Source organism: Mixophyes fleayi, chromosome 11 (assembly GCF_038048845.1).
Source record: "Mixophyes fleayi isolate aMixFle1 chromosome 11, aMixFle1.hap1, whole genome shotgun sequence".
NCBI classification, from domain to species: Eukaryota; Metazoa; Chordata; class Amphibia; order Anura; family Limnodynastidae; genus Mixophyes; species Mixophyes fleayi.
In genome coordinates, this window is record NC_134412.1 from 95,299,802 (window position 1) to 95,319,447 (window position 19,646).

Consider the following 19,646-nt stretch of genomic DNA (forward strand, 5'->3'; position numbering starts at 1 on the left):
CCAGCCAGCTGCTCCCAATCTGACGTATTCTCTGCTTTGCGTTGCATGTAATGTAACCTCAGCATTGGCGTAATGGGACGCCAAGCGAGATTAACCTTAATTTTTATGATGTCTGACACCCACGTTACCCACAGGTGGATGGGTCTGACATACTTACTTCTCTCCAGATACTTCTTTAGGAGAGCAACCCTTTCCAGAACGGCCTCTGGAATAACACCCTTGGCTGTCGGTGTCTCCAAAGGACAACAAACCAGTGTATCTTCTTCCACGTGAACAAGAGAACACAACAACCTCACGTGGAACTGTGAGCAAAGATAAATCACTGTTTCTTTATGAGAAAACATGGTCCTGTTACCACATTATATCCGTTCCTACCACGGGACTATAAATAATAACTTTTGACACAGGCTTTAAAGAAACTGTTGATCAGCAGCCAACACGTAACTGGACCACTAAGGATAATAGATATCTGTTCAAATCACCTGAACACAGGAATACATTGTTATCTTGTGTAACTATAAGGAAGATTGACGTGCTACACTGGATGCACTGTACAGAAAAGTACATTGAAGACGCAGACATCCTGTGATAAATCCACATTGTTACATTGTGTCTTTTTACGATCAATGAATGCAAGAAAGTTTGTGTATTTAAAAACATATTAGTAAGTTAATTGGTTGCTATCAAATTGACCCTCGTCTCTTTCTCTCTCTCTCTCTGTGTGTTAGGGAATTTAGACTGTAAGCTCCAATGGGGCAGGGACTGATGTGAGTGAGTTCTCTGTACAGCGCTGTGGAATTAGTGGCGCTATATAAATAAATGGTGATGATGATGTGTATTGATACATGATACAAATGTATCATTACTTTATATAAAAGTTATATCCAGTAAGAGTTTGATATACAATTTTTGTTCATCATACATTTAACATTTATTGTGAAATATATGTATTCATACTGTTACATGGTGAGAATAAACATCAGCATTTATTTATATAGCGCCAGCAAATTTCGTTGCGCTTTACAATTGTGAACAAATACAGTAATAAAACAATACTGGGTAGTGCAGACAGAGAGGTAAGAGGGCTTACAATCTATAGAATACATATAGATTAATCTTCATACCCATGACACTGTATGAAAGAAGGTACTACTGCCTAAGAGAACAGATTGTTTTTCTAGGCAGTAGTGGATAACTACACAGCCCGTTCCCCACTCTCGTGTCCCTCCACCCTTTATTCCCCCCAAACCTTACCGATATGTAAAGATATATATTTCCTACAGGCAGCTCTCTTTTTTCTTCCTAGTTATTATTGAATTGTAGACCAGTATGGGACATTTGGAGGCTTCAAATGGAGTGTCAGAGGTAACACACTGAAGAATTTTTCCGACTGACGTGTTATCTCAAACGATTGTACCTACGACTGAAGGTCCGATCAGTCTGATGATTCATCCATACACACTGACACGATTTACCTTCAGATCTGAGCTCTTCATCAGGTCTAATCTTCAGAGAATGACAGCACAATATTCAATTATTCATTCATTATTGTCACATTGATTAAAAGGCCTTGTTGTAGTTATCCACATGTCCTAATGAATTTCGTTAGACTCTGAAACAAAATATTCTGTTTCAGAACGAACAAATTAATTATTCCTTCTACAGCGCTCTCTACATTTATTCACCAGGACATTCATCACTAGCATCGGCTGAAAAGAGCCCGACTCTGTAACCTCTATGGAGATCATGAGCATGAGTACATACACACTGCATGATCAGTTGGTGATTGGTCGGAAGATATTAAACAGTACGACCAACCAAGTGAGCCGATGATCGGCACTTTGGGACGACTTTAGATCATCGTGTCACTATACAAACTCATATAATATCTGACCGAACAGTCGTATGTCGGCTGATTGGCACGAAGATCGGTGTAAAACCTGTAGTGTGTACCCTTCTATACATCAACACCAGATTTAATGCTGACTTACAACAATACAGAAGTGGAAGTTGCTCAATCAATTTATAGGTTCACAGCAGGTGCATGAAAGGTTGGGGTTATCTAGAAAGCAAGAAAATACAGAGAAAATCCCCCAGCGCACGGCTGTGAACCAGTAAAAGAGCCGCTATTCTGCTCGTACATAAAATGCAGAAATCTCAGTTACACATATTTGCAAATGTATGATAAGCCACCCGCCCCATCAAGGAGCTTCTGCTAATAGGGTGGTCCTAACTCTAAACAGTGAGTCTCTATATAGGGTGATACATTCATGTGTTTTTACTTACCAAGAAGTACCCCAGGAGCCTCCAATTGGCAATACAGCACCAGCACTCCCCATCAGCTGCTGCAGCTGCTGATAGCAGAACATGCCTCTCCAACAACAACACTAACCTAGTAAGCATCCCCTAATGCTAGATTTTAAGTTTTGGAATGTTGGTGTATCCCATCTGACAATGTGAACATGTCTGCACTATTGGAGATGTACAAGAAGAGACATGTTTCTGGATTGAGTACTTCTAAAAACATTGCTTATTATTTGTAAATAGACTTAAACCATTGATACATAGCGGCTGATGCAGAGCTGGACATACGGGATAGAGTATCCTGCGCGAGATTGCTCCGCACACATTCAGAAAATAGCATTTGTGCCCATGCAGACTATTGTGTGTATGTCGCTGACATGGAGGCGGAGGCGTGTCCAGATGTGTACAGCTCTGCGCGGGAGGATATACGCTACTATTCCGTATACTTTCTTTTAAAAGTTATTGTCTCCCAGTTTGCCCCTAATTCTGTGTCAGCACCATTGTTTGTTGTCTGCAGACATTCTAAAGTGTGTTTTCATTGTTTGTTTTATTGGAGTTTCAGGTGTTATGAAAGTAAATTGTCAGCATGCCACATTCTGTCCTTAGTGTTTGCTGTGTTCTTCACATCTTATTCCATTGACTTACTTTGTATTTGTTGAGCAATAACATTCTGGCACTGATTATGGGGAAAGCACCAATTTCCTTATTCAGTAGTCGCTGCACTATACACTGTGACATATAGCTTCATATCTCCATATCCTCTCTTATAACCCCAACATTTTCTGAGTCCAGCGATTCCCCGAGTCCCCCTGGAGTAGGGAACTGAGGGCGGCCCCAGAGCACACGTTCTGCTGTATTATTGGGCAGTGGGGGCCACAAGCTCACCCAGCTTTTGGTTACAGACATCTAATGCAAGATACATAGATAGTTTCACACCCCAGAGAGCTACATTCTGGTCCTCCTGGGAGAACTCTGTGCGTCACCATTGCAAATCTTATTACTGTGACTCAATCCTGCATTCGAGGACATTTACAAAGCCCAAAATGGCCGATCCGCAGCTCAAATACAGCTCTAGATCATCCTGCACCTAGATTTGGCTTCTAAGGGCCTTACTTGCCACGCAGATTGAGTTTGCCCATTTTCCACAGCTGAGGAATTTGGGTCTCATCCTATTTTGCTTGTCCATCTGTCAGGATCTGCCTGCAGCTTTCTGCAGTGCATGCAGCCTTATTTTAGCAGATCCTGCCTCCAGGACCTTGGACTTTATCATTATATATATTATGGCAGTACCTCTAGTCACCAGAGGTGCTGCTATTGTGCTTGTTTCTTCCTACTACTTGGAGTCACCTTGCTGCACTAATTAATCAGTTGCACTAATTATCTCCTGCACCTGTGTGTTCCCTATTTATACCTGGCTCTCTCTCTTATCCTTGTTGGTCTTTTTTTTGTTCTTTTGCCTTCCTTATAGTTTGGTTTCCTTGCTGCTCCTGCGCTCCTGCGCTCTTGCGCTCTTGCGCTCTCATCTTGCTGCTACACCACTTCTCTGGATCTCTCTCTGCCTACCATTCTTTCTGTGTCTGCAGTATTCCCTGTGAAGTTTCCCTGTGTTAGTACCATTTATCTGAATTTTCTGAACAATAAACACCTATATGCTTCATTACATCCTGGGCTCCATAGCTGTGATTTACCTTTTCAGACACACTCCAATCATTCTAATAAGATCTTTCATATATTAGATAACAACAATCATGTGTCAATGTGCATTGTTGAATTATGTCGGTATCTGGGATATTTAATCATGTGACTAATAAAAGAGGAATACATTTTTTTATAAACCCAGAGAATTTATAATGAACTTTAGGCCATTTTCACACACTTGAGTTGATCTCCTGCATCTATATTCTATGGTGCACTATATATATATATACGTAGATACAAGAGGACAGTTTTACAGGGAGACCTACAGGATAAATAAAAATACATTTGGGGTTAAGTATAAGGCAGTGAGTATGACATGTGTAACAATGTGATAGCGGCATTAAAATCTATACCTTATACCATACTTACCTACTTTCTGTATTCTGATTCCGGGAGATGGGCGTGACTGGAGGGCGGAAGGGGGCAGGGCAAGACAAATCGCGTCATTTTAGCCCCGTCCCCGAGACGGAAATTACGTTTTGTCGCGGGGGCGGGGCCAAAATGCTGCGATTCTGGCTGAATCGTGTCATTTAGTGGTGGCTGCAGCGGGATGCGGGAGATTTGCCAACTCTCCCGGGAGCCTGGGAGATTGACCCGAATTTCAGGAGTCTCACGGACATTCCGGGAGAGTTGGCAAGTATGCCTTATACAACAACATACATATATTAATATTTCTAACCAGTAAAAGCTTTATAGTCCAGCGAGGAGATTAGTAAAATGCTAAAGAGTAGCAACACAGTGTCATGAATAGGGGTCTTAGCTATGTTTATGCCACTCAATGGTATCATATCACCGTGCATCTCCCTCCTGTCAGAATGGAGCATTCTAAATCATGAGACAAAGCGTGACTTCTGTCTGCTGTACTGGAGGCTGCCATCTTGGGTGAGACATTTTGCTACATCCTGCTTATTCTGAGCACCTGACTTCATCCACCAATTAGCTCCCTCTGCAGACTATAAAAGTCACCTCCTACACTCAACTAATTGCCAGTGCAACACTTTCGTAGGTTCAGTTTACCACTTTTGCTGTTTGCTTGCTGCTTCATTCTGCCTGCTGACGTACAGACCTCAGCCATTAACCCTTCATGGGAATTCAGCATCATTCTGCCTGCTGTTGTACAGATTCCAGCTTTCACCCCTCGGTGTGGTTCCAGCTCTCTTCAGCCTATTCACATGACTTACCTACTGGCTATTTGGGGTAGTAGGTTACTGCTCTGAGTCTTCCAACTTCTGTAGCCATCTCTGTGTTTCTGGGTACCGGTTTCCAGTTCCAGACTTAATGCAGGTTTTGAGTTTCTCAAGGCCAGTTCCAGGCTTATCGAGTTCTGGAGGTAGTCACACCTGATAATCCACTGCCTGAATTCTGTGCCTTCCCTGTTTTGGTGCTATCTAAGTTTTTGGATCCTTGGGGGTACTGAGTCTCTGGCCGTGGGTTCAGTCCATCTGTTCCTACGTCCAGTTCACTGGGTCCAGATACCAGTTGCTTTATTCATTCCAGTACGGAGTCCAGTCCAGCATTGGTCCTCCTGACATCTGGTATACATTTACAGAGCACATCCTCCTTCTATGAGCAAGACCTTAATTCGGCCTCCTAGTTTCCCCTTCATACCGGCCACAGCTAGTCCCAAGGGTCCTGAGACGGATCCCAGATACCTGATTGCTGTGACACACGGTCAGTTTAGACCCAGGCTATCATGGTGTCAGGAGGTAACCAGTTGGTATGGGGAGAAGCTGGAACTGGGATAATACTGGGAGGGAAGGCGATGAGATGCTGTCAGTATACAAGGAATAGGTAAGCGTTGGAGGGGAGGATTTAGGGCAATAGATAAGTAGTTTGTGACAAGAGGTACCCAACAGTCTTCATCTTCCCATTGGTCACCCTGAAACATTAGAACAGGAGTATATATTATGGACCCTTATGTTTGCTACTTGTATCCTTTATTTGTTATGACAAAGACCTAAGCACCACCTGATTCTTAAATATTGCTGGTTACATTAATACCTCATATCTTCGTCTCCCCGTTGAAGTACAAAATGGTGTAAGTGTCGCTTCCCGGCATCCATCCCCCCAATCTTCAACATGCAGGAAGTGAGCGGCCCCTTCAATGTCACAAATGTTTGTAAGGGGTGAAAAGAAGCAGTTTCTCTTCATCAACAGGGACTAGGGGCTAGATTTACTAAGCTGCGGGTTTGAAAAGTAGGGATGTTGCCTATAGCAACCAATCAGATTCTAGCTATCATTTTGTAGAAGGTACTAAATAAATGAAAGCTAGAATCTGATTGGTTGCTATAGGCAACATCCCCACTTTTTCAAACCCGCAGCTTAGTAAATCTAGCCCTAGTAGTCTCATTATCCGGTGCAGATCACTATTGTTCTCCCCTGAACTCTATATCCCGGGTTGTTAACCTGGGATATTGCCGGGGCACAGGGCAATAAAGATAACAAGATTCCCGGGTCGGGCGGGTTCATACTGCACCTGCCCGACCCGGGTTTTAGAAAAAAAAAAAGTGTCAAAAAAGATTTTAATTTAAAAAAAATACATAAGAAATGTTTACTTAACTTATTTTCAGCCAGCGGTGTCTCCGGTGCGTTGCCGGCTGTCAGGGGGACCTCTGGGTACTAAAATGACGTCATTTCTAGTCCATTAGAAATTATGTATTTTTTATTAATTAAAATCTTTTTTTTTTTACTTAACAATTTTTTTTTTTTACAGTATGAATGGTGAGACCCGGGAATTACACGGGTTGCACCATTCATGCTGTAGGCGAGCGGGGTCCGACACGGGAATTACCCCTCGCAAAATCCCGGGTCTAAGTCCCGGGATTTTAGACCCGGGATTTTGTGGTTGGACTATTCATACTGCACCAAGACCTGGGTTTTTGGTGCAGTATGAATGGGGTATAACAGACAGGGAGGCACCAGGACGGCATGGGGAGAACATCCAGGACCCTACCCCTCTACGTCCCACTAACACCCCCCAGCATCGCTGACCTGTGCAGGGAGGGATTCCCAGCGTGGGAAATTTGGACCTCTTTAAATGACCTGCAGGGAAGACTTCAGGGTTCCTTGAGCTTGGTGTAGAGTTTCGTCTCCATAGTGATTCCTTGTGGGTTTGTGCACCTGCTAGAGGAGGGAGACTGGAATTCAGATCCCCATCACATTGGTAGAGACTGAGAGCATTGGCTGAGCTCCCGGGAACATTAAGAGCGAGATTTCTAGTTCTGTCAACAGAGAGGAATTTATGGCTTGTTTGGGGAAATTGTACCAGCTGTACTGGGGGAAACATATTCGTAGCCTGGCTGGTGGAAACTTTTTTACTATTTGGCCAGGGGGAAGCGTGCATATAGCTTGGTCAGGAGACCTATCTCCGCAGTTTGGCCAGGAGGAGGTTATTTGCAGCCTGGCCGTGAAATGCGTACTTGCAGCACGGCTGGTAAACGTGTTACTGCAGTTTGACCAGGAGGCAATTTGTTTTAGTTTTACAGGGACTCTGCATCCTCTATTCAAGACATAGGAAGTACAGCTTGGCCGGTCCCAGGGTATCCTCAGAGTGCTGGTGTACCACCATTTGGAATGAGTTGGGAGATTTATATAATCTCCATGAGTAATACAGATAAATAACCGCTGCCTGATGAAATAAACATGGCTGCAAAGCACAGAACGAGCTAAAGCAATATATTTACAAGATTCAGGAGGGCACAAGTTGATAAGGTTGAATGAGGTGGAGAACCCTTTTAAAAGATATTTATTTGAACAAAGTGATTTTCCACACAATAAAACACTAATAATATGTTCATCACTATTACACGGTAACTGAGATTATTGCGGGATTGAACTGATTCCATCATGAAGGTGATTTTGATTTATCGCTTTGCGTATTGTTGCTATGTAGGCGGTCTGACTTGTAGACGGTAGTGGAATGCGCTGGGCACAATGTTGATAAAGTGTCCACACTGCCGTTAGGGGCATTACCTGATTACGATAATAATGACGCCACCAGTCCCAGCCCGTTTCATATTTTTCTGAACCACCTGGAAAAAGAAGGAGAACCAGCGTTTAATACATAACCAGAGAGCCTAATCTGTCCTCTCTAGGATATAATTATAGAGTGAGGACCACCCTATTACCAGAAGCGCCGTGGAGTGGCGGGTGGCTTTCCATACATTTGGAATGGAAATATGTGCAACTGAGACTTCTGCATGTTTATGTACAAGTATAAATAGCAACTCCTTTGCTGGCTATAGCAGTGTGCTGGGGGATTGTTCTATGTATTCGTTCCTTTCAGGATAACCCCACCCTTTGAAGCACCTGCTATGAACCTATAAATTGATTGAGCAACTTCCACTTCTGTATTGTCTCTCTGGAGAGTGTCTGGTTATAGGGGGCTCTGTAGAGAGTGTCTGGTTATAGGGGGCTCTGTAGAGAGTGTCTGGTAATGGGGGGCTCTGTAGAGAGTGTCTGGTAATGGGGGCTCTGTAGAGAGTGTCTGGTAATGGGGGGGCTCTGTAGAGAGTGTCTGGTAATGGGGGGGATCTGTAGAGAGTGTCTGGTAATGGGGGGCTCTGTAGAGAGTGTCTGGTAATGGGGGGGATCTGTAGAGAGTGTCTGGTAATGGGGGGCTCTGTAGAGAGTGTCTGTAATGGGGGGGATCTGTAGAGAGTGTCTGGTAATGGGGGGCTCTGTAGAGAGTGTCTGGTAATGGGGGGCTCTGTAGAGAGTGTCTGGTAATGGGGGGCTCTGTAGAGAGTGTCTGGTAATGGGGGGATCTATAGAGAGTGTCTGGTAATGGGGGGCTCTGTAGAGAGTGTCTGGTAATGGGGGGCTCTGTAGAGAGTGTCTGGTAATGGGGGCTCTGTAGAGAGTGTCTGGTAATGGGGGGCTCTGTAGAGAGTGTCTGGTAATGGGGGCTCTGTAGAGAGTGTCTGGTAATGGGGGCTCTGTAGAGAGTGTCTGGTAATGGGGGGATCTGTAGAGAGTGTCTGGTAATGGGGGGCTCTGTAGAGTGTCTGGTAATGGGGGGCTCTGTAGAGAGTGTCTGGTAATGGGGGGCTCTGTAGAGAGTGTCTGGTAATGGGGGCTCTGTAGAGAGTGTCTGGTAATGGGGGCTCTGTAGAGAGTATCTGGTAATGGGGGGGCTCTGTAGAGAGTGTCTGGTAATGGAGGCTCAGTGGAGAGTGTCTGGTAATGGGGGGCTCTGTGGAACGGGTTATGTGCAGTGTGTCTGTATATAGGCAGGTAATGGTTGGTCTGTGCAGTTGTGGAGTCCTTTGTACAGTGTCTGACCATAATTGGATGCTATGTACAGGGGTCTGTGCGGTCTGTACACTACGGGTCCTATGTAAAGTGTCTGCCAATGTATAGATTGTGGAAATCTGGCTGCCGTGGGATCTATGTGACTGATCTGTACAATTATACTGCTGATATCACCATTCACACATGACCGGTCAGAATGGGGGCCCTGTTTATTTTAAATCCCATTTTCCTCTCCTCAACCGGGCTCCTGGTTTACAGCGAGAAACAACTGGATGCCGCTAACCAATGAGGTTGGAGGAAGTGGGAGGAGTCCTGCGGTAAGAGGAGTGGTCACTGCACAGTTTAATGAGCTGTTACACGGTTTTCCAATAAAGTCCAATCATCAACTCACAACTTGGAGGCGGCCAGTTTGGGGATTGAGCCGATAGAAACCAGAATGCAGTTTATGTAACTATGTACAAACCGGCTGAAAATGTAACAAACTGCTCATTTGTTTACAAATGATTTAAATTTGAGTACTAAAATAAGGAACACAAAGCAATATAAAATGTACTTCGGTAAAGTAGCAAATAAAAAAAATTTGGGCAACAAAAGTAAACTAGGTTTGAAAAGTAAATAATTGTGTGTCCTACTGCTATGGAGCCGTCGGCTAAACAATACAAACGTTAAAGCATAGGGCTTAGCTGAATAATAATGTATTTGTATATGTAGAATGTTTTCCACAGAAGTGTGCACAGATCCCCAATTAAGTAATCACCTCTAATGTTTAACGAGCCAGCTCCATCCTTCTACAATACTAATACAGACTGAACTTACCAATTTAGCCCAGTAGATGGCGACATCGCTGCAGAGAACATTTACGTTGATCCCCAGATCCCTACGATTTGCTTCCTCACCCAACGTAAAGCTGTAGGTTATTTTGTCATCAAGAGGAGTTTTCTGTGGAAATAAGAAATAAAAATAATGTCAAATGAAAATGTTAAATGATAAGTAACGATAATGTTACATGATAAGGTAAAGAATAATAAATAATAATAAAAATAAAAGCGTTGAAATACATAGGGCCTGATTCAATGTACAGACATAAGTCCATTTCCGTGCTGTATCATGTGTGAATTCGCTCTGCGCATCGCCGGAACTGGACTTATACCAATGAACACAATTGTGTGCAATTCATATTGGAACAGAAATGACATTTACGGCTGCCTATGACTTAAGTGGCAGAACGGGGGTGAGAAGGGACGGAAGGATGTAAGTAATGTACAGGAAAGGTGTGCCAAGGCCGTGCACAGGGCATTCCAGCGCTGATGGGAACCATTCAAAGAGCGCACAAACTTGAATACAGGCCTAAATTACGCTCAAGTACCGTGCTTTTTTTTTTATAACTGTAAGCTGCATACAAAGATGAATTGGGCTCATAATCTTTAAGATAACTGTGTTCCTTAGCTGGCAACATTTTCAATATACCGTATATACTCGAGTATAAGTCGACCCGAATATAAGCCGAGGCACCTAATTTTACCACATAAAACTGGGAAAACGTATTGACTCGAGTATAAGCCTAGGGTGGAAAAGAGCGCTAATTTAAAAACCTGTTTGTTCATTATCTAATGTAAGCTAATTTGATTTACCTTGAAGCAAAGTTTTGAAGTGTAACCTTATTTTGAAAATGTACAGTGCACAGTAAATTAAAAAAGAAAAGAGAGAGAGAGAGAAAGAGAGAGATAGAGAGAGAGAGAGATCAGTCTCTGGATGTACAGGTGAGGGAGACAGACTTAGATGAGAACTTCTCACCCACTGATTTTGGGTATGTACTACAGTGGCAGATTTAAAATCAAAGTAATCAATTGCACACGGTGGAGGAGGAGTTTGTGAAGGAGCTTATTGTGATAATTATTGAATGCGTTAATACCTGTCAGGATAACCCCTACACATATACTTTTGATTACTTTGATGTTATGTCTGAGATTGACCAGGCTACTGAACCGCTGGTATCTCTGGGTGAGAAATAGATCAGACTCAGAGATTGGTGAGAAGTAGAGGTGAGTGTCTGGATACTGATGTGAAAGATTCCTCAGCTGTTTCTGTTCTGAACACAGGTCCGTGTCCCGAGGTAAAACAAACTCTGAAATTACCAGAAGCGACCAATCGACAAGGATATGCCTGCTACGATCCGAGAGTGACATATGGTGAGATGAATGACATGAATGAAGCACTGCAGATTTTTCACTTACCCCGCAGTTGCAGTGGAACGCAAGTTTGCGTTCCAAATGCCGAACTTCCTGTTGTTGGAACGCATATGCAGAAGTTAACAGCCGAGGGACCGGACACCAGGTAAGTTCACCCGTGTATAAGCCGAGTGGCCTTTTTCAGCATACAAAAATGTGCTGAAAAACTCGACTTATACACGAGTATATACGGTATATAATATATAATAAACCAGCAATCAAACATCTGCAGATTTCAGCTATACCATTCCAACGTCAAACAAGCAACAGAGCAGCTAGAACCTCATAGACTGTGCACAGAGAAGCAGGAATAAGTACAACAGAAAAATAACACTGGAAGTGTAAACATCAATTCAGACAGAGGAGAGTTTGACACCACAATCTTCCCGCATCAATGTGAAGCTCACATCACTACTCTGTGCTGTTGGGGGGACCCTGCTCTTTCTAGTATCTAACTCTCAGGCCTTTATTTCTTATTATGTAGCGATAACAAAGATTGTTGCAGAGGTTGAAAGTCAATTGTCACCGCAATTACAGGAGCCGCTGCACGATATTCAGCTTCCTGGCATTACTGGCTGGCTGCGGTAAAAGTAGTCTTACCGTTCAGCCAGCCAGTCTTAAGTGCTTGCCGGTTCTCAAGCAGTGTCTGTTTGTATCCTTTAGGTTTTGGAAGTTAATATTTATTGAAAATAAGTCTTATGACATTCAGTAAATATGACTTCAGACAAGCTTATAATATTCCTAAACTACCTTCTTAACTTTACTAGATTACCCTATTACCACCCGTTACACAATTTCACACAAAACTACCACCCCCTGACCAACATTGTTGTGTGACGGGATCATTTAGCTTATGAATCACTTTTACCTTTGCAGTCTGGCTGGGCCGAAATAAAAATGTAGACGTAACCTCATGTATCAAACTCCCATTGTCCCATAGATTGTAAGCTTGCGAGCAGCCTTCTCACCTCTCTGTCTGTTTTACCCAGTTTGTTTATTAGTTTACTGTGTTTGTCCTCAATTGTAAAGTGCTACGGAATATGTTGGCGCTATATAAATAAATAATGATGATGACATGATGGGGTATGTAGTGCTCCAAGTTTTGCCCGAGACTGTATCGCATATGACCAGTTCTGGCTCAGCAGCAAAGTGTCCCTGGGAAAGTGCATTAGGATGTGAGGAAAGTTATATGCGGACAGGAATACAGATATTACACTTACATTTGTCTGGAAGTATTTTATCCTGCTCAGTATATCATGTAGGGAGGGGGTTCTGAATTTATCCATTCTCAGTACATAACAGCTGCTGCTGTTTGAAATCCGGATCCCAATGATGTTCTATAAGGAACGAGAGAAATTGTCAACAATCAGTCACTGCTTTATATGAAACATGATAATAACAGTAACATTCTTTCCATCCACCAAGAACCAGAACTAGAAAGTACAAAACAATAAACATGAAGCCTTTCTCTTCACAGTTCTCTTTTTGTTTGAATATTTATCTTTATTAGACAATCTTATTATTACAACCTAATAAATCGCTCCCATTCTACTGACTGTAGAAACCTCACACGTTACTCACCCGTTTATAATCGAAGAGAACGCTGACTGAACAGTTACTGTTACTTATAAAGATGAAGGCTGTGCTTTCCTGCTCATCTACCGAAACCGTCTGGTGGCTGCTGGCGCCATCGTTGGAATGGAAAGCCATTGTTACCATCTGTACGAGCAAAGGGTAAGAGTGATGTATTGATCGTTTGTAAGTCGACGGGATAGTTTGCAAAGAACAAAAAGCCAATAGTAAAGGATCAAAAATACTGCAGGTTTAAATGAACTATTTCTAGAATGTAATAAAGCTGTGTACAGCTTGAGCAATTTGGGTGGGGGGGAGGGGTTGCCATGTTTCTGAATTGTAAATTGTGCTGACAAAATATATTTTGCAAATACAGTGGAATATTTCACCCAGCCCATTGACTGTATGATAAAGGTACAGGTGTATCTTATATATCCATGCCTGAAATTACACCTGCAGCAATGAAAGGGGCGTGTTCTGTTTGGAAAGGGGCGTGGTCTTGTGATCTGTGCTGTGATTTGGTCAGTACGTAGTACTGTTCTCACTCACTATACCATGGAGAAGCTCTGCTATTGGCAGACGTCCAAACCCAACAAACCACAAAACATAAATGTATCAAGTCTGTAACTGTGTAAATCTGATCACTCCTAGACCAATTATTTATACTACATTTGGGTGTGATGGCCGAAGGAGACAGAAATGATCACGGGATGTGTGATCTATAAAACTATTGTATTTATATTACAGCTGCTGTATCATAGGCTGTAAGGATGTAACATAGGAGGATTGTAATTGTACAACCAGCAATGTATACTCCTCGGTCTGAGGATATCACTGTCAGTGATCAATCCACTCATCCTGCAGCCTTATATTATCACAGACCTCCTCTGTGACTTGTAATATCCTTATAATGTACAGCGAGGTGTGTATTATCCTTTCCTCCTGGTGTCATCTGTATAACATTAGGGGGAGTCTTTCCTGTGTTATCATAGGGATCACTAATTCGATGATAGGACTTCTCTCCACAACTAACAATTATGTATTTTATAAAGGGTTAATCGCATCTTACCGCCTCCGTGTGTTTCTGCGTCATGTAGACTCCAATTAACGTGGCGCCAACAACTATCCCAGCCAGAAGCACCCCAAGTGCTGTACCCACAATCCACTTCTTCCCGTTCTGTGTCGGTTTGGAGAATCGGGTGTATGGCTGAAGGAATAGAGAAATAAACAATGTATCATATCTGTTATGATATGATTTGCTGCAACGTTATACATCTAAGGAACCAGTGAAATAAAACGACTTTCAAGGTATCCACGACTATTATTGCAGCTGGGCTCCCGTGGCCACCACTATCGTGGCTCTCTGATACTACCACAGCCGTCCCCGTATCTTGTATTAGCCACACATCATTTCCCTATTAGTGGGGGTTATTCTGTAGAAACATTGTAACAAGTTGCTTTATCAACCCTTCTAAAAAGGAAAAGTGAAGGTGTTGCCCAGAGCAGCCAATCAGATTCTAGATATTCATATAAAACATTCTAGAACATGAGAGCAAAGAACTGATTGGTGGCTATGGGCAACACCTCCACTTTTTACTTTTCCGAAGGTTCGATATCTCTGCTTCATAGTCTATAACAAAAAAACTGACAATTTTTGTCGAACTGACCTACATTCAGCAAAAAAACAACTGTAAATAAACTACAAAAAAAATGTCAGAAAAAAAACACGTTATTATAAACAAACCAACAAATTTATATATATATATATATATATATATATTTGTAACTGATATTTTGTATGTAAGTCACCGTGTACTGTTTATTGACTTCCATGGCAGAGATTAAATCTAGCACCAAAAATGAACAAAACTATCCTAATAATCATTCTTCCCGTTTTTGTAGAACATGGGGTACAGTAATTACACCTTTCTTTACTCTATTATCCTGCAGTCATGGTTATATAATAACCCCATTGGGTAACATGATCCTAATTTCACTCGATCTTATCTACTAGATCTAATCCTTCCCTTATTACCCCCACTGTGACCTTCACATAACAACCTTTACCAGAGTGATCTCACCCCCCATCCTAACATTACCCCCAACATACTCTTCTTTCCCTGCTACTTGCCCTCTCCTACTAGCTTGTAAGACGGTGGTCATGACCTGTCTAAACCCCAACACATTACTCCAACGCTTCTATTCTTACCCCACCTAGGGCAAAATGTATCAAGCTGTGATTTGCCTTTATCAACGATTTTCTCGGGCGAGTTTGAACCCACCAGTGTATGAAAGTGCGAGATGATAGTAAATTGCCACTAAAGCGATATAACTTAAATCGGCACACTACAAATTGCAATCCCTACTTTTGACCATTCTAAGAATACAAGTCACCATATGTATGAAGCTGCGATTTTGCAACCCCCCAACCCCGCTCCCGAGATTGTTGTGAAAATCGACAGAATCAACGCGCTGCTTTGGATCAGGGAGATTAGCAAACACGTCAGCTCTCCGCGGCTGGCCAATGGTACAATAACAGGAGGTACAATGCAAGTTTTAATCTATGAGGGTAATCATGATTTCATGTTTAGAGGGGCAGAATTATTATTAATTATTCTATGGGCGGTCCAATTATTTTATGAATAAATTAGTGTTAGGGAAAAAAAATATTTTATTATATTATAGTCGCATACTACATTATTACCAGTGGGGCAATAATATTTTTTTTTCTGATGTGGCAACACTTAATATTTCCAGATGGGGACAACATTTAATTTATATACTTGTGGCACTAAAAGTGGCAGCATGCACTACTGGCACTTGTAGTTCCGCTTCTGCATACTTTTATATGTTATTACCCCGACTCTAATAATACCGTATGAAGGGGTATTATGGAGAGTAGTAATACTCACTGGAAGATCCATGCTGAGCTGCTCCGGGGATTTTTGCTCCATCTCTGCACTGTGTGATCACTTGGAGATCTCAGGCACCACCTGGGGTATTTATGGACAGAAATGTGGGGTGTTTCCTCCCCCCTCCCCTCAGGAATTTGGGATTTAGTACTATTAAGATTTAAACAATGGATGAAATAGCTGGTAAATAAGGCATGGATCCAAATATTTAATATTAACCAGGCACAATCTGTGTAAATAAGGATTACAGGAACAAAAGTAGGTAAAAACAAGGAAGCTATCAAGAAACAACTTACGAAATAATAACATGGCGCCTGTGGATGGCGGAGGGGGGTCAGGGTCCGAGGGACAGGTGTACAGTTCAACAGCAGCTTTATTACATCCAAGTGTAAGAACTCAGGGACAGGAGTGAGGGTGAGTGCAGGCTCAGTGGTGGGCATGAGGCGGGTGACCAGCGAGCCTTCACCGGAGGCCCAGCCGGCTGCTCCGGATCTGACGTATTCTCTGCTTTGTTATACATTTCATATAATGTAACCTCTCCTAATCCTGACTACGACACATAGCGTCATCACCAGCTCCTCTGTGCACCTCTCCATACTCAGGTTCTAGAATATATCACCCTCTACAGCTATTTCCTGGAACCTTCCATTATGCCAGAGGGATACTGGAGAGAGAGGCATAAAGGTAATATCTTGTGCCATTTTCTGTGTTTACATTAAATCTCCACGAATCTTCCTACAGTCCCACGCTGTGTCCTATATACTTGACCCATTCGTCTTCAAACGGAGATGTTGTCAATGTCCGGTGACGTTAATACCACTGTTGTCCGTTTGAATCATGCAAGCCGGGCTAGTGTAGACCAACGTGGGACATTTGGAGGCTTCAAACTGAGAGTCAGGGGTAACGTCAACACCGGGTTCAATGGTCACTTTGTAAATTTTACCCAATGCTAGATTTTAAGTTTTGGAATGTCGTTGTTTTGCCCCATCTGACAATGTGAACATGTCTGCACTATTCGAGATGTGCAACAAGAGACAAGTTTCTGGATTGAGCACTTCTAAAAACATTGCTTATTATTTGTACGTAGACTTTGATACATAGCGGCTGATGCAGAGCAGGACATACGGGATAGAGTATCCTGCGCGAAACTGCTCCGCACATTCCCAGAAAGTATCATATGCGCCCATACAGAATTCTGTGAGTATGCCGCTGACGTATGTCCAGATGTGTACAGCTCTGCTCGGGAGGATATACGCTACTATTCTGTATACTTTTTTAAAGTAATTTGCTCCCAGTTTGCGCCTAATTCTGTGTCAGCACCATTGTCTGTTGTCTGCAGACACTCTAGGGTGTTTGTTTTATTGGAGTTTCAGGTGTTATGAAAGTAAATTGTCAGCGTGCCACATTCTGTCCTTAGTGTTTGCTGTCCTCTACACACCTTATTCCATTAATCTACTTTGTAGTTGTTGAGCCATAACCTTCTGGCACTGTGTATAGGGAAAACACTAATTTCCTTATTCAGTAGTCGCTGCACTATACACTGTGACATATAGCTTCATATCTCCATATCCTCTCTTATAATCCCACCATTTCTGAGTCCAGCGATTCCCCGAGTCCCCCTGGAGTAGGGAACTGAGGGCGGCCCCAGAGCACACGTTCTGCTGTGTTATTGGGCAGTGGGGGCCACAAGCTCACCCAGCTTTTGGTTACAGACATCTAATGCAAGATACATAGATAGTTTCACACCCCAGAGAGCTACATTCTGGTCCTCCTGGGAGAACTCTGTGCGTCACCATTGCAAATCTTATTACTGTGACTCAATCCTGCATTCGAGGACATTTACAAAGCCCAAAATGGCCGATCCGCAGCTCAAATACAGCTCTAGATCATCCTGCACCTAGATTTGGCTTCTAAGGGCCTTACTTGCCACGCAGATTGAGTTTGGCCATTTCCACTGTGCAAATGGACTATAATTTTGCACCTGCTTAGAACTGAGGAATTTGGTTCTCATCCTATTTGCTCGTCCATGTTGCATTTTTCAGACACACTCCAAACCATATAATAAGATGTTTCATATATTAGATAACAGCAATCATGTGTCAATGTGCATTGTTGAAGTATCTCGGTATCTGGGATATTTAGTCATGTGACTAATAAAAGAGAAACACGTTTTTATAATACCAGAGGATTTATAATGAAGTTTAGGCCATTTGCACACACTTGAGTTGATCTCCTGCATCTATCTTCTATGGTGCACAATATATCTACGTAGACAGTAGATACAACATGACAATTTTAAAGGGAGACCTACAGGATAAATAAAAATATACTTGGGGTCAAGTATCAGACAGAGAGTATGAAATGTGTAACAATATAAGAGCGGATTTAAGACTTATACCCAATACAACAGCATACATAGATTAGTACTTCTGTACAGTAAAGGCTTTATAGTCCAGCGAGGAGATTAGTACAATGCTACAGAGTGACAGACGGCCAGTTTAGACCCAGGCTGTCATGGTGTCAGGAGGTAACCAGTTGGTATGGGGAGAAGCTGGAACTGGGATGATACTGGGAGGGAAGGTGATGAGATGCTGTCAGTATACAAGGAATAGGTAAGCGTTGGAGGGGAGGATTTAGGGCAATAGATAAGTTTGTGACAAGATGGACCCGACAGTCCTCATCTTCCCATCGGTCACCCCGAAACATTCAAACTGGAGTATATATTATGAACTCTTATGTTTGCTGTTTGCATCCTTTATTTGTTATGACACAGACCTAAACCCAGCCTGATTCTTAAATGTTTCTGGGTGGGTTACACTAATACCTCATGTGTTTTCATTCCACTTTGGAGCACAAAATGGTGTAAGGGTCACTTCCCGGCATCCATCCCCCCAATCTTCAACACGCAGGAAGTGAGCGGCCGCTTCAATGTCACAAATGTTTGTAAGGGGTGAAAAGAAGCAGTTTCTCTTCATCAACAGGGACTAGGAATCTCATTATCCAGTGCAGATCATCATTGTTCTACCCAGGACTCTTACAGCTGAGCAGGGGAGGACCCTACCCCTCTCCGTCCCACTAACACCTCCCAGCCAATCCCAGCATCGCTGACCTGTGGATGATCCTGCAGGGAGGGATTCCCAACATGGGACATTTGGACCTCTTGAAATGGCCTGCAGGGAAGACTTCAGGGTGTTTCAGGGATCCTTGAGCTTGGTGCAGAGTTTTGTCTCTCGCCAGCTCCATAGTGATCCCTGTATCTGATCCTGCATTGAACCCGCAAGTATCCTACATATCTTATTGCCACAACTCTCTGCTCTATCCGAAATTACTGTGGGTTTGTGTGCCTGTTGGAGAGAGGGAGACGTGGGCTCAGATCCCTATCACGTTGGTGATTTGCACTGTAATACTCATAACTGTCAGGAGAGGGCACCATTTATTTGCTCTATACATTATGACCTCATTTAAAGTAGAATGTGGCATGGTGATATACACCCATCAGCCACAATATTTAAACCCCCTACCTAATATTGTGTAGGTCCCCCTCGTGCCACCAACACAGTTCTGACTCGACAAGGCATGGACTCCACAAGGTCTCTGAAGGTGTCCTGTGGTATCTGGCACCAAGATGTTACCAGCAGATCCTTTAAGTCCTGTAAGTTGTGAGGTGGGTCCTCCATTG